The sequence below is a fragment of the Microtus oregoni genome, unplaced genomic scaffold (assembly GCF_018167655.1).
Source record: "Microtus oregoni isolate MIOR12 unplaced genomic scaffold, Mior012 000011F_ref0000422, whole genome shotgun sequence".
In the NCBI taxonomy this organism is placed as follows: domain Eukaryota; kingdom Metazoa; phylum Chordata; class Mammalia; order Rodentia; family Cricetidae; genus Microtus; species Microtus oregoni.
The window spans coordinates 50,493,558-50,505,810 of NW_024543070.1; positions in this window are offsets into that span (position 1 = coordinate 50,493,558).

Here is a 12,253-nt window from a genome sequence, read left to right on the forward strand (position 1 = left end):
TGCGTCAGTGAACTGAATGTAGGGAGCCTGGAGGGTATGGGATCGTCCACCAGGTCAAGAACCGAGAGGCCCCCTCCAAGTGTGGCCTGGCCGAGCGCACGCCGGGCGGATCGCTGTTGGAGCGTGCCCCTGGCTGGGGATGACCGCGTCTGCAGGGGATCCGGCCTTCCTGCTGGATTAGCCAAGGTCCCGGGATGCCTGGAAGAGCCCAGCAGCCTGCGCGCTCGGGGGGCGCACATTTCAGGCCACAGAGCGGCAGCTGGCGGTGGCCAGTCGGCAGCAGGAGGGGAAGGGCTCAGCTCCGAGTTTCCCAGCCCCAAGCTTAGCCGTCAGCCCGGCCCTCTGCTTCACTCTGGGTCCAGGAGGTGGCCCTCTGTCCCAGCGAACAGCCCCCTCCTCACTGCCCACCCGCCCGTACAAGAGTCGAGCCAGGAGAGCGCGGGGCCGCAGCCCCAGGGCCCCCGCCCACTTTGCACACCCGCTCTCTGGCCCGCGCCCGTTTACAGCGTCCCTGTGTATGTCGGACTGACTGTATAGAATTATAAATCTGTCTATATCGACTTGTCCATGTACGTCTATTAAAACCATAGTCCGAGCGTGCTAAGCACCACTGAGCCCCTGGCTGCTTCATTCACCTGAAGAGGGAGGCCAAGGCACGGGGAACTGCGCCACCCGGACACTGTGGGGACGAGGGAAGAAGAGGGAAGAACCGGAGGCTGTCCAGACAGGAGCTTCCCACCCCTATTCCTGTGCTCCCTGGCCTCTCAGCACAGTCGGGCGACCTAGCTGGTATCCCTCTCCTTCCATGGCAAGAACTCTGCCAGCCCTCAACCTGTGCCTTATTGATGATCTCAGTTTCCCAGGGTGTTCTAAGACCCTTGCTGACCTAGTTCATACGGGTGCACTCTCTGAGAACCTCTTTAGGGTTGGAACTGATTTGATCTCCCGCGACCCCATCCCCTCGTCCCCCAAGGAGCACAGATCTGGAGGACTAGGGTGGGAGGACCGGAAGTTCCGGAGTCTAGCCAGATTCAACCTCTGACTGTCCTAATGCCCCAACTATGTGCTAACTTCCGCCCAGGCCGTGCGACTCTGCGGAGAAAGTGTCCCTTACCCTGGGCTCACTTCTCACTTCTCTCCTATCTTAACTCACGGAGGCTGCTGGCCGCCTCTGTCCCCCACCCCCAGCTTTTGAAAACTACTGAACAAGACCAGCCTGTAAACTGCCTGTAAAATTCTGCTTCCCTTAAGTAAGTCACTTCTAATGGCAAAACAAAATGCTTGCAGCTGCTGCGGGGGAGGAAGGAGGGGCTCCTGCCCTGCTTCGGTATCACCTTGTGGTGGAGATTGGCACTGCCCTGGAGCTGGACTCAGGCAAGTCCTGGCTGGGATGGGCACCGCCACAGGATTAGTCACGAAGGAAGAGCAGTCACAAACCAGGTCATCACCAGCCTAATGGAACCCAAGCTCTAGGACTCTATAACTGGGCCAAGGTCACACTAAGCAAACAGGCCTTGTGAGCCCACAGCCAGGCATCATTATGGAACCCAAGCTCTAGGAGTCCTTAACTGGACCAAGGTCACACTAAGCAAATGGACCTTGTGATTCCACGGCCAGTCATCAGATGAACCGTAAGGAGGCCCACCTTGGAGGATAGATAGGTCAGCTTCAGGCTGGGACTTGCAATATGGGCTTCTGCTATATAGCCAGGGCCAGACACACAAGCTGGGGGAGAATGAGGGGAGGGGAGGGGAGTTTGGGGTGGGGGGGGCTGCAGCCTGACCACCCCTCCCCCAGCAGCAACCGTCCCAGCTCCTTCTCTCACTCTGGAAACATAAACAAAATCCCATCTGGATTCACAGAGTGCCTCCCTCAGCCCCACACATCTGCCATGCCCTGTGGGTCCTGGTCTAGGCAAGGAGGTAAGGGAGACCTCGGAGGTAGGGCTATAAGAAAGGGGGCAGAGAGAAACCACTCCACCCCCAGCCCTGAAAGCCAGGCACAGCACAGGTGAGAGGGAACCACTGCAGATATGGGGACCAAAGCCAGCCGGCTTGGCTTCAGACGGTGGAAGGTAGAGGTTGTCCCATGACGACCCTTTCATCCATCACGAGTGAGCGCAAGGCCCTTGATCAGCCCATGCCTGCTCTAGCTGATACAAAGCATGCATCCCTTCCCTACTGCAGTAAACTCCAGGGGGTGGGGGTGGGTGGAGAAGACTGGGGGCTCTGAAAGTCATATCCTCTAAGGAATAAAAAATGGTTTATTTTGCTGGAGGGACAAGGGAGGGGACATTCAACATTGACTGTGCTCTTGTTGGTGGTGCTAGGGACCGGGCAGTGGAGAAGAGGTGGCCCCTACTCTCCCAGACAAGTAAACACGTGTACAGTATAATTACAAAGGTGTGCAAGAAACACCAACGCTGTTAGCAGGGGGAAAATGGGAGTCCTGCCTTCAGCAGGATGGTCAAGAAGGGGGGGTGACCGGGGGAGGGGCTCTGCTGCTATCTTTAATAATAAGGACTATACTTCATTGAACCTGAGTGGGTCCAGTGGCCTACGCTGTATACACATCTCACTGTGGAACCCCTTTGCCTGCGCGGAGGAAGGGAGGAAGGAAGGGTTCTCATCACCCCTTTTCTCCATGAGCTCCCAAAGCTCAGAAAGATTGCCTCACTTGGTGCCAGGGTCAATTCAAAGTCAGTGCCAACTTTTTTACCCCTACACTGGGCTGTCCTTTGCCATCCACCAAAAGGCAAAGCAAAGGGCGAAACAAAACTAGCCTCTTCCTCGGAGCAACCCTTAAGCAGTCTCGCTCTTCCTTAGCCCTCAGAGAGTGAGCACCAAAAGTCACCTACAGCTTTGAAAGATCGGAAAACAGGGAGAGACGTGGAGGCCAATAAAGGAGAGCTAGACCTGATGATCTAATCCTTCTGTATACAACCCTGGAGTGCCTGCTCACTGAAGGGAGGAGCTTTTCACTAGGGGAGGAGCCAAGCTACCTCCCTGGCTCTATGCTGCCCCTTGGACTGCAGTGTCCCTTGGGGTCACAGGCTTTCAAGCCTGGGTACCAGAGTTATCTGACCGGATAGAGGCACCAGAGCTAAACAGATTTGCCAGATGGGGTGTTATGCAGGAGTCCAGGCCCTGAGGGGGCCCTGTGCTGTCTTTGTGCCAGAACCAGTCCCCATCCCCATCCCTATTCCCATCCCAGGTAAGATAACCCGGGTCACCAAGTAGACAGGTGTGGGAAACAAGAAAAGGGTTGGTGTCCCTAACCCTCTGCATTTGGGGGCTGGTTACAGGCCCCAGCATCTACAAGAACTTGCCCATTTGTTTTTGAAAAAGTTTGGGTTCTGGCGCCATAATTGAGGTGTCTTGGGCAACACATTAACATCCCTGTGCCTCTCTTTCCTCTTCCGAAAAAGGAAAAGTCATTCTGCCCTGTTGTTTACAGAATTCTGAGACAATGCACACCAGGCTCCAGGAGTGCTGCTGGCACACATACCTCTCTCAAGAAATGGGAATTGTTGATGGGGTTCACTAATATTGTCATCAGTCAATATCAGACACACCAGTGAAGTGTCCAGAAGCGGGGTGTCCTGCTGCACTATCTCCTTTCTACTGGAGTCCTTCCTGTTGGGGTGTGGGTTTGTTTAGTTGGTCTCTCTCTTTTTTTCTTTTTTTAGAAAGGGCTCCACATAGCCCAGGTTGGCCTTAAACATACCATGCTAAGGATGACTTTGAACTTATGTTCCTTCTGCCTCCTGAGTACTGGGATTACAGGTGTGTGCCACCACAGCTGGTGCTAGGGACCAATCCCAGGGCTTCATGCACACTAAGCAAGCATTCTACCAACCAAGCCATATCCCCAGCCCGTGTTAAAAGTTTGTTTCTTTTTAAATTTTTATTTATTTTTATGTCATGTGCAGCCACATTTTGCCAGCATGTCTGTGTGAGGGAGTCAGATCCTCTGGAACTGGAGTTACAGATAGTTGTGAACTGCCATGTGGGTGCTGGGAATTGAACCCCAGGTTCTCTGGAAGAGCAGCCAGGGCTTTGGACCACTCAGCCATCTCTCCAGCCCCTAAAAGTTTCTAGACAGAGTTCCCCAGGGTCACTGGATAGCATGTGAGTCATCATTGATCCTCCTGCTGACCACGCTTCCCTCTCCTCTTCCCTTGGTCTAAGACCCTAGGGAACCCATCCTAGGTCTGGGGGTCCAGCTTCCTCACCATCTTCCACAGGCCCTGTCCTGGTCCGGAGACACCCAGAGGAGTGAACCAGATCCAATCCCTGCCACCCACTAGTCTGCTGGGGAAACATGGGCCACAGAAACAGTTTCCTCTGGGGCTCCAGGCAGCCTGAGTTGACCTTACATGGATACTCTTGTTTCTGTATCACTTCACTGGCTAATTTAGGACCTCACTGAACACCAGGCTTGTTACAAACATTTTGCAAGAACCCCAGCACCCGCCACCCTTAATTTTCACAAGAATCAGTGGGAATCAGTAACTTCCCCAAAATAAGCCAATGAGTAAAGAGTAGAGTCGGACAGAAACGCAGGTCCCCTGGTTAGCTGCTGCCCCTGTACTGTGCTCTGTGCTGCCGTGATGTGACTCACACTCGTACTCAGGTGGGAAAAGAAACTAAAATGTTAACTCACTTCAGGAGGCTCTACGCGCCCTGGGGTTTGCTCTCTCAAGCACAGGGCAATGTGAGAGCAGTAGACAGCATTGGAGACCAGACAGCAAAGGACCCTGGAATACCAGCCCTAAAGCCAAGTGCCCCCCACACCCTCACCCACCCCCCCAGTCAGTATTGCAGCCTTCGCAGACAGGGGCTTGTAGTCTCTGCTCCTGAGAAGTCCTTCCGTGTCCCCACTCCCTGCAGACCTGTCCCCAGGCCCCAGCACCCTTTTTACAATCGTCACACTTCTTGCTATCTTGGAAGATGCTAGGTTTTGTCTGACTGGCGATGCAGAATGACTGCAAAGCCCCTGGGAGACCCCCAGGCTTCTGGAGGGGCTACAGTTCTGCGGGTGGACAGTTCTGGAGAGGGGCAGGGTGATCTTCACAGAGGCATGACCTGTGCTGCCCACTCCCCCTCTGTACAGTTAACATCGTTGTGTGTGTGTGTGTGTGTGTGATGGAGACAGGGAAGTTCTGGAAATCCATTTTTCTGGGTGCACACATTACAGCAGGACTCGAATATTCAACTGGCTGACTATAGAGGCTGTGGCCCAAATTGCTTCCATCACTGCCTCCTATGGACTGGCACTGGCAGATGAGCCACTGCAGTCCCAGAGAACAGCAGGGGGACCTGAGTCACCCAGGCACAAACAGCAGCATGGAGAAGGGTCCTTCACACAGTGAATGATCAATAAGTATCACTGTATAAAAAAATTAAGGTGCTGAAGTGGAGTGATGGAGACGCATGCCTTTAATCCTAGCACTTGGGAGGCAGAGGCAGGTGGATCTCTGTGAGTTTAAGGTCAACCTGGTCTTCAGAGTAAGTTCCAGGACAGCCAGGACTATACACAGAAACCCTGTCTCGAAAAACAAACAAACAAACAAAAAGAGGGACGCCTTCCCTCTCCCCCACACTCTACGACATATTTCAACATTTTCCTCCTCCTGCTCCACTCCACATCTCTATTGCCCCCTTCCCTCTTCCTCCATTCATTCATTCACCACACACACAACACACACAACACACATGCTCCCACACTCACACTCATACACACATGAGCTCACACTCATTCACACACATGGGCGGGCTCACTCACACACTCATTCACACACACAACATACACACACATGCTCACACACACACTCACACATACATATACACATGCTCACACACTTGCACACATACACACGAGCTCACACTCATTCACACACATGCCACATATATACACACTCACACACATGCTCACATACATACATGCTCACACACACACTCACAAACATACACACATGCTCATACACTCACACATACACACATGAGCTCACACACATACACATATGCTCACATGCTCACCCACTCACACACACACCCCATCTCAGGCAGCTTGGAAAGGCATGTCTGAACAATTAAAAAAAGAAACCTATTAAAAATATATTCAGGGGATTACAACAGATAATTCTCCAAAGAATATGATACAAATGGCCAATAAAGGACAAGATGCCCAGAAGACTAGTCAGAGACATGTGCCTTAAAAATCACCCCAAGATATCACCTCATATCCATGGGGATGGCTAGTACCAAAACCAGAACACACATCTTGAGTCTCGAGAACAGGGAGAAGCTGGAATCTGTACGCACTGCTGCTGAGAATATAAAACCAGCCATTGCTGGTGCGGGAGGGGGGGAGCAAGAGACCTCCTCAAAATAAATTAAACCTTGAGGTCTGGGAAGATGGCTTAGTGTGGGAAAATGGGAGGGCCTAAAATCAGTTTCCAAAACCCAAGGGAAAAACAGGGTGTGGTGGATGCAGATCCTCCGTGCACCCACCAACCAGCCTCACCTCCCTGTGAGCACCAGATCAGTAAGATGGGATGGCACCTGCAGAACACCTGCAGCTGACCTCTGACCTGCACCCCGATTCACATACACAAACACACACAGACACCTGAACATAGAATCGACATAGGATCCAACAGCTCCACTTCTGGTATGGAATTCTGAGATTTGAAAGCAGGAAGTCAAAGAACTATTTGTTCCCCCAAGCTGACAGCAGTAGCTAAAACATGTTCACACCAGCCAAAGCTAGGGGAGGAAACAGCCCGTGGCCACCAAGCCGCGAATGGCTAAACAAAGCAGCGCACGATGCGGTGGAATATGACTCAGCCTTTAAAAAGAAGGAAGTTCTAACACATGGCAATGCAGAGAGGGTGAATGGGAGTCCACGTATCTGAGGGACCTAGAACAGACACCTTCACAGGGCGATGGCTTCTCAAGGCTGGAGAGAGAGGAACCGGAAGTGACAATGTCATAAGTATGGAGTTTCGGGTGGGAGGTCCAGGAGACGAGTCGTGGGGATGCATGGTTGCCCAGCAGTGTGTGTGGACTCATTGCCTGAACCCACTAAAAAGATCAACCTCATATGGTATGTATTCCTCAAAATGAACAATTTATCTAGCTGTATTTATATCACTGCCTTTTCCAGAGAGGCACCTAGAGACCTGTGCCAGGACTCCCAGGGCCAAGTCCACTCTTCCAGAGCTGGACCTCGGCAGGTTAGCCAGCCCTTCTCAGCTGGCAACCCTGCTGGGGCCTTGCAATAGATTGCCCTTCATGTGGCCCTCATCCCAACTCTCCATCTACCTGAGCCATGTGACGGTGAGAACCCACAACATTTCCTGAGCTATCAACTATGAATCATGAGAAAGAATGGATACTAAAACTGGCATTGAATTAAGTGACAGGTTTGTCATTATGTTTTAATATGTGCTTCTTTGTCAAGAAAGTAAACAAGGTGCAAAAAACTAGGCAATATTAGCTGCATCTGACCTACAAGCGTGGACCCACTTCTATTATTATATGTACAGAGATGTCTCAGGAAACCGTTAACACTAGCTACTTTTAGAAACTGAGAGATGTTTTTCTCATTTGTCCTATGTTTTTTCTTTTTCACGCATGTAATACTTTTATAACACTGAAATAAAGCAATAAATACTATTTTAAAAATGGAAAAACCAACGCAGAAAGACAAATATCATATGTACTCACTCATAAGTGGCTGCTGTTAGACATAAAATAAAGAAAAAACAGCCAACAAATCACAATCCCAGAGAACCTAGATAACAAAGAGGACCCTAAGAGAGACAAACGTGGATCTAATCTATATTGGAAGTAGAAAAAGACAAGATCTCCTGAGTAAATTGGGAGCATGGGGACCATGGGAGAGGGTTAAAGAGGAGGGGAGCAGAGAAAAATGTAGAGCTCAATAAAAACAATTTAAAAAAAAAGAAAAATGGAAAAATCTATAACCATGGGTTAAAGCTAAAGGACTCCGCCCGGTGTCCATGTCCTCAGCCCAAGGCGTCCACCTAGAACACACCAAGTGGCCAGGCACGGTGGCTCACACATTGGATCCCAGCACTCAGGAAGTAGAGGCAGGTGACTTGCGTGAGTTCAAGGCCAGCCTGTTTACATAGGGTTCTAGGCCAATTAAGGCTCCACAGTGAGACTTTTGTCTCAAAACACAATAAAACGAAACACCCTGAGTGCCTAGGATCCCTCTCGTTCCGGGCAGCACAGTTGGTGCGGTAGTCGTCAACTAAATCTAATAAATGCTTTTTCAGAGAGCGCATTTTTGTTTTCTAATGCAGCCTTCTTTACACAAAGTGAGTAGACGCCAGCACAAGTGTGGAGGAAGAGTCATCTGTCCATCTCTCCCCTCTTCGTTCCTAGGGTCCCCTCTATGCTCCCAACTCAACCTCCTAGATAGCCCTACCTGCCTATACACATGCACACACACGCACGCACACACACGCACGCACACACACGCACGCACACTCCTGCCTGCTTGCAAGCCCCCATGATTATGGAATCCTTATGAAAGAGGTCCAAATTACCAAGGTTTTACACCACTACTAAAAATAGCCACGCTTCCTCAGCTTAATAAGTCCGCCATTCCTAATTTTTCTGCCCAAGTAAACCGAATTGAAAAATTCCAGAAATACACTTTTACTGAATTGAGAAAGCTCACTTCCTTCTCCTCCTTCATGGTCATCTCCCTGTGCTCCCCCTCGCCTGCTTTTCCTCTCCATCATCCCAGGTCCCCTCCTGCCCCTGTCCCTACTCCCTCCCTTTTACATCTCAAACATAGGGGAAAGTAATAGTCATTTGAACTTGGCATCCATGCAAAATGGACCAATTTTTTTAAGTGTTGGTAATTTGTCCTGAAAATGGATACAGGGAGTTGGATTGGAAGAGCTTTGAAGAATGGGGTTTTATGAGTGGAAAATAGGGCCTGGGTAGGGGTGTGTGTGCTGAGCTTCCCTCTGTGCCCGGGACAGTGCAGCACACTCGACGGTCGCCGCTAACGGCATTATTATTGCTGTTATCACATTATAATATCATTAGCCATCATAATCAGACAAAGCTTATTAACCCACTTAATTGAACCAAGCATTTAACATCCCAGTGGCCTCATGGAAAGTGCTTGGCAAACTTGCCACTGCAGCCTCAGAGTGTCTGGCCACCTTTCTGCCTGCCAGGTTCTGACAGGCCCGCCAGGGCTTCCCCAGACTGCCTGCCTGTGGTCTCTCTGGGAACTTTCCAGGACATAATAGAAATGTTCGTCCCACTGCAGCTTTTCATGCACACACACGCTCACAGAGGCACACACAGTGAAGGGTGTTTTATAGGAAAGTCCCCAGCCCCCTGAAAGTATAGCCAACGGTTCCCCCCACCGCCTGCTGTTGAGCCACTAGTGAGAAGACCAGTGCATGGGAAGCACCAGATTGCTTCTGAGCTTCTTGGCTCTCCCAGAGACAGGAGCTCAGAGGGGCTGATGCTGCACCCCCACAGCCCACCAGATTCCCAAGACTTCCCGGCCCCTCAAGGCAGGGATATCCACTCAGTCAGGACTGATGAGGAACCTGGGAAGCCTTGGGGGTGGGAACAGAGGCCCGGATTCCAGCCACTCAGCAGCTGTCATTTCTTGGAGAGCCTGCCAAGTTCTTTCTGTTAGGTCACCAGAACTTTAAACCCTTGGTTCTCTCACAGCGCTTGACTTTCCCACTGTTGAGCAGGAACTGGACCTGCCTGCCGGTTCCTGGAGTGAACCAGCACTTCCTATCCGGGAGTGAGGAGCCCTGGGTGTGACCACTACACATAGCTTTTAAGGGGGGGGGGGGGAGCTATTGATCAAATGTACAAAATTCATCATCATCATCATCACCTCTGGAGAATTGCTGAATAAGGGATCCTTCCCTGTCTCCCCTCCCAGCCCTCCATGGTGCTGGGATCTACCCCAGGGTCTGGAACATGCCAGCAATCACTCTCCCGTGGAGCCATAGCTTGAGTCCATAGAGTGCTCTTTCATGCTCAGCACGTCCAGCCTCCCTCCCGGCCAGACTCCAGCACACTCTTTCCCTGTACCACCTAAGGATGCTACAGAGATGCTGCCCTGCCCTGGACTCTCCGGAGGCCTGGAGCTGGAGTGAGCTGGAATCCCCTTCCTTCTTGGAGATCACCTGAGTACAGAGTAGACAGAGCACAGGAAGGCCCCCCACTTGCTGCTCCCCTCAGCCAGCACCTGGGGGTGAGAGCCCAAGGCAGGCCAATCAGAGGCACAGAGAGCGCACTTTCGAGTCACGCCAAGCCCGGGTACAACTCTAGCATTGTGGCGCTGGTACTCACTGCCATGTAACCTGCGGAATCCTCATGTCCATATCTGTAGCCATGTCTATGACATAGTAAGGCCCAAAATAAGCATGGGATCTGTTTTCTACCCTGCCCATGCTCTCCCTTCCTCTGTCAGGGTTCCAACCTCTTGGAAATGCTAGGAGAAATGTCCACATGGAGAAGGATTAAGAGAAAACGGGAAAGGTCGAGGGTAAACATGAAGCACGGTTAATATTACTTATTAAAATACAGATGAAATATCACTACATAAACAGGCAAGAAGGAAGAAGTCCGAGGGCAACAGGAGTAATCTGGGAAGGCTTCGTGTAAGAGGGGGCAAGGTAAGGAGCCTTAAGGACAGGCAGCTGTGGGAATAAGTATGCAGTTGAAGTAAATCTGAGTCAGGCAAAAGCAATTCCTGGAAGATAGAGAGGACAGAACTGGAGAGCTTAAAATGCCAGGTGCCAACCTTGAATACAGCTGCCTCCAGGTCACTGCTTTGCTTACAGACACTCAAGGCCCTCAGGGCCCGGAGGCAGTCTGCTTCCTCCACATTCGCCTACGAGGACCCTCATCCTGTCAGTAGCGCAAGGCCTCACCAACGCCTCAGCTCTCTCCCAGTCCCCTGCATACCCCGGCCTTCTTTCCCTTCCACCTGAAATGCCCTTTGCCTACCATAGGTGTGGGCACACAGATGCGCCTGCAGCTTCAAGTGCACACACAAGCACACAGTGTGTCATTTAACATATTTTTCAGAATAAAAACTGTGTACTTTTTCCTGATCATAACATACTATTAATTCTTAGCACTCAAAAAGTTTTAGATCAGGATGAGGACAAAAGTGACAATTGCCCCCAAACTATGACTCTCACGATTCTGCTTCCAGCGGTTCTGAGCGCAGACACCTGAGCTGCCGAAGGTAGTTCCAGAAGCCACTTTTTCCCATTCCATTAAATACAAAGATGTTCTTCGGCCAACAAACTCTTCCGATGGCCACACATATGGATGTAACTCGGCCCACTTTCTCGCCATGAGTGGGAGGTGGGTCCTCAGTCCCTCTGGTTTGCAGTCACGGCAAGCATCCCCATTCAGGCATCTCCTTCCCTGGTCATTGGGCCCCTTGGAAAATGCATGCGAGGTAGCTCCTATCTGCTTTGCCAGGTTTGACAAAGGGACCCATTCTTCAAACCCAGGCCAGAATTAGAAATGTCTATCATTTCTGTTACCTCGAAGGGGAAAATCCATCAACAGTGTGTGTGTATGCGCACATGCATGAGTACGTGCGCGCGTATGCGTGTGGGCATGTGAGTGCGTGCATGCATGTGTATGTGTGTGTTAACAGTAGTGTCGTGCACGGTGTATGCGCAGTTCCACACCTAATGGCTTTTCACACTTAATATTTATTTCCCTTCTTTTCTGGCAATAGTTGGGGAAGGAGGGGAGGGGAAGACACTCCAACCAAACTTCGGCAGCTTGTGCCACATTCCTCCAAGTGCCACAGCTCTCATCCACCAAAGAGCTATCACTGGTTACCCCTCCAAAGAGGCTGGCCTGGCTCTGCTCCCCCAGCCACTTGTGCCTGCTCAACACACCCACTTGGACGCAGCCGAGCCTCCATGTGGTTCTGCTGTACTGAAGTCTAGGGAAAGGCACGGTCTAGGACAAACCCTCTCTCTTCCTGGGCTGTAATTTCCTCATTAGGCTTCACAGTCACCACCCTCTCCACACACACTGATTGCTTCCTGCAGCGTCTCACTCTCTAGGGTCCTGGGCCTCTAGGACCAACCAGACTTCAGAGGGCCCCACTGGGCACTGGGAAGGGGCCAAGGGACTAGCCAGACCGGACCTATGTGAGCCCCTCCCTCCCAACCAGGCCAACTCAGAAGGGACCACCA